Source organism: Hippocampus zosterae, chromosome 1 (assembly GCF_025434085.1).
Source record: "Hippocampus zosterae strain Florida chromosome 1, ASM2543408v3, whole genome shotgun sequence".
NCBI lineage: Eukaryota > Metazoa > Chordata > Actinopteri > Syngnathiformes > Syngnathidae > Hippocampus > Hippocampus zosterae.
Window position 1 is genome coordinate 4475001 of NC_067451.1, and position 4125 is coordinate 4479125.

Below are 4125 nucleotides of genomic sequence, written 5' to 3' on the forward strand. Positions count from 1 at the left end.
AAGTGATGCTAACGACAACAACTCAGCACATCAGAGAAGTGTGTGTGTGTGTGTGTGTGTGTGTGTGTGTGTGTGTGTGGGACGGGGCATATCCCCTAAATTGTTCTGGAACGTGTCTTGAGGCAGGTGGAATTTCTCAAGAACCGTGATGTCGTGTTTCCAAAGTAGCGCACAAGCAAGCGAGTGTACGTGCGTAACAAACAGGATGCTAACAGACAGGTGGGTGGCGGTTTCGACTCAAAGGCCACAAAATAACACAAACCCGGCTGGTGAAATACCCCCACCACCACGCTCGTTGTCATAGTTACGCAACTACAGTAGTGTCTTGACACCTGAGTTGAGATCGAGAAGAAAAATGGCACTCATATCCAGGTAGCATAATGTACTTGTGTGTAGCATTTCCCCTAAGATTCTGTATTATTAGTCGTTCTTCGCAGAGGATAAAGAAAAGGTCCCTGTGAGTGATTGCTAGTTTCGGTAGTTAGTTTGTGTTCCAGTGTCCCACTGTTGAAAAGGTTATACCATAGTGACGCCGATACGATACATTAGCCCGTATATATTTCCGATCACGTGTTAGCACGAAGCTACCGGACGTTACGACAAACAGATCTCATCTGCGTTTTAGCTCTGTGATGTTGACCGGTTCTGCAGCCAGTCCCACATCAGCCTTCAACCTTGACAGGCAGTCAAAACAAAGCAGATGAAAGCGGCCCCTCTTTGTCTCTTTCTTCTGGTCAGTCTCTTTGAACCAAACGGTACGGGGAAAAAGGTCCCAGAAAGGAGGGAATTTGTGAAAACAAAATCAGAAGACTGCTTTCTTTTAGGGGTGCTGATAAACGCTTAAGTGTGACCTTGGAGCCAGCCAAGGTCAATAGTGACAGTGGCTATGACCTCAATTTGTTAAATTGTGTTTATTAAGAAATACACAACAGGACATTGAAAAATGACCCTAATCGCAATATTGGGGAAGGGGGGGGGGGGGACTATGGTCTATGGTCACGAGCTATGGGTCGTGACCGAAAGAACGAGATCCCGGATACAAGCGGCCGAAATGAGTTTTCTCCGCAGGGTGTCCGGGCTCTCCCTTAGAGATAAGGTGAGAAGCTCGGTCATCCGGGAGGGGCTCCGAGTCGAGCCGCTGCTCCTCCACATCGAGAGGAGCCAGATGAGGTGGCTTGGGCATCTGATTCGGATGCCTCCTGAACGCCTCCCTAGCTACTTCTTCCAGCTCTCCCCGGGGGATCCCGAGTCGTTCCCAGGCAAGCTGGGTGACATAGTCTCTCCAGCGTGTCCTGGGTCTTCCTCAGGGTCTCCTCCCGGTGGGACATGACCGGAACACCTCACCGGGGAGGCGCTCAGGGGGCATCCGAATCGGCCTGGGAACGCCTCGGGATCCCCCGGGGAGAGCTGGAAGAAGTAGCTAGGGAGAGGGAAGTCTGGGCTTCCCTGCTAAAGCTGTTGCCCCCGCGACCCGGCCCCGGATAAGCGGTAGAAGATGGATGGATGGATGGGGGGCAACTAGATTACTTTTCAAAATCTTTCGCTAGAGGCTTCGAGTCGATTGCGCAGGTGTACTTAATGAAGTGCGCAGCCTGTTTCTTGTCTGCCGCATGTGTTTTGTCGTTTAGAGGGAAGAAGAAGTGCGCTTTGAGGGGAAGAGGAAGCTGTCGTCACAGTCAGAGGAAGTAGGGCCTCCCTGCCCGACGAATGGGGTGGAGGCATCGTCGACTGCGGCTTCCTGTTGGACACGCATCGCATGTGCGCCTTTAGGACGACCGAGGTCGCGTCACGTGAGCTTCGGTTGAAACACACGCGCACAAAAAAGTCAAGTCAAGAGTATTTCTCGAGCACTTTCAAACAGCCATCGCTGCATACAAAGTGCTGTACATGGAGCGATTTAACATGCACAATAAACAGTAAGACGAATCGGTAATAAAGGCGGTAGAAAGCACCAAGCAGTAAAATCAAGAACAAATCTTAAGTCATGCTGAGTCGAACGCCAAAGAATACAAGTGAGTTTTGAGGAGGGCTTTAGATATTGGTGGCGGACTGGCCTTGAGTGTGACGTGACTCACAAAAGCCTCGTTGAAGAACAAACAATCACTCCACCCCACCCCCCATACAAAGGAAAAAAAAAAGCCTTCCTACTCTGGTAAGATTGTGGTGAAGGTGTGACATCGGTAATTACTCAACATTTCTGTGCGTTGTCTCAACCAAGACGTGACTCAACTGCGGGTCCGGAATGCTGACACACAAAGAGCGGGCGTAGGCGACTCACTCTCCATTTCTACAATGGCTCATCGACGTCATCTTCATCATCAAAATTCCCCTCCACTTTTGACTTTTTGTGACTTGTGTGATGACAGGAGCAAGCCCCGCCCTCCACGCCGCCCTCACACGCGCCTCTTGACAAAACAAGACGCGTTATTGGCCACAGAGCGAGAGGCCCGGTAGTCCAGTGGTTAGCACGTCGGCTTCACAGTGCAGAGGTACCGGGTTCGATTCCAGCTCCGGCCTCCCTGTGTGGAGTTTGCATGTTTTCCCCCGGGCCTGCGTGGGTTTTCTCCGGGTGCTCCGGTTTCCTCCCACATTCCAAAAACATGCATGGCAGGCTGACTGAACACTCTAAATTGTCCCTTGGTGTGAGTGTGAGCGTGGATGGTTGTTCATCTCTGTGTGGCCTGCGATTGGCTGGCACCCGATTCAGGGTGTCCCCCGCCTACTGCCCGAAGACAGCTGGGATAGGCTCCAGCACCCCCCGCGACCCTAGTGAGGATCAAGCGGCTCGGAAGATGAATGAATGAATGGCCACAGAGCCGGAGCGATTTCATCACACCCACCTAGCGCATGTTGACTTTGTTGCGGGAAAAAGTCCGGAGATCATCTCGGGCCTGTTTGCGTTGGTCTTCCGGGACGATTTGGGATGAAATGACTCTCCTCTTATCCACATGAAAAGGGAAGGACTTTCCCGCTCTTCAATCCTAAGCGCGATCCTGTCTGATTTCACGTCGCTGTCCAGACTCGCATACAAAACGGCGCCGTGTCATTTTCCCAACTGGCCCATAAAGTCTCAACGCAGTTGATAATTATAGTGAAGCCTGCCCGAGGAAAAACTAACATGGACTTCACACATGTACCACCGCTACGCATTTCATCATTTGCCAGCGCTCTACTGGAAGAGATAATTAAGAGAAATGAAAGGGCCGGAGCCGGTAGTCCAGTGGTTAGCACGTCGGCTTCACAGTGCAGAGGTACCGGGTTCGATTCCAGCTCCGGCATCCCTGTGTGGAGTTTGCATGTTCTCCCCGGGCCTGCGTGGGTTTTCCCCGGGTGCTCCGGTTTCCTCCCACATTCCAAAAATATGCATGGCAGGCTGTTTGAACACTCTAAATTCTGCTTTACCTCGTATCTTCACTCACCCGTCCGTCCCTAACACGGATAAAACTACTATGGCTGCAGTCTAGTAGGGGACCTAGGTGTGAGTGTGAATGGTTGTTCGTTTCTGTGTGCCCTGCGATTGGCTGGCAACCGACTCAGGGTGTCCCCCGCCTACTGCCCGGAGACGGCTGGGATAGGCTCCAGCACCCCCCGCGACCCTAGTGAGGATCAAGCGGTTAGGAAGATGAATGAATGAAATGAATGAATGAATGAAAGGGCCGGAGGGTGTCCGGGCTCTCCCTTAGAGATAAGGTGAGAAGCTCGGTCATCCGGGAGGGGCTCAGAGTCGAGCCGCTTTCTCCTCCACATTGAGAGGAGCCAGATGAGGTGGCTTGGGCATCTGATTCGGATGCCTCCTGAGCGCCTCCCCGGTGAGGTGTTCCGGTCATGTCCCACCGGGAGGAGACCCCGAGGAAGACCCAGGACACGCTGGAGAGACTATGTCACCCAGCTTGCCTAGGAACGACTCGGGATCCCCCGGGGAGAGCTGGAAGAAGTAGCTAGGGAGAGGGAAGTCTGGGCTTCCCTGCTAAAGCTGTTGCCCCCGCGACCCGGCCCCAGATAAGCGGTAGATGATGGATGGATGGATGGATGGATGGATGGATGGAAAGGGCAGAGAAGGTCCCCTACTAGACTGCAGCCATAGTAGTTTTATCCGTGTTAGGGACGGACGGGTGAGTGAAGATA

General features: G+C 52.6%; 1 long non-coding RNA gene across 1 annotated transcript in view; it reads left to right on the top strand.

Moving 5' to 3' along the window:
- Window positions 1–2599, top strand: part of LOC127602834 (uncharacterized) — a 4654-nt gene extending 2055 nt beyond the window's left edge. The window contains exons 2-3 of the long non-coding RNA XR_007962888.1: window positions 1–219; window positions 1631–2599. The exon at window positions 1–219 is cut by the window's left edge and continues 225 nt beyond it. This is a non-coding gene — a long non-coding RNA (uncharacterized LOC127602834). The remainder of the gene's footprint in view (window positions 220–1630) is intronic.
- The last annotated feature ends 1526 nt before the right edge of the window (window positions 2600–4125 follow it).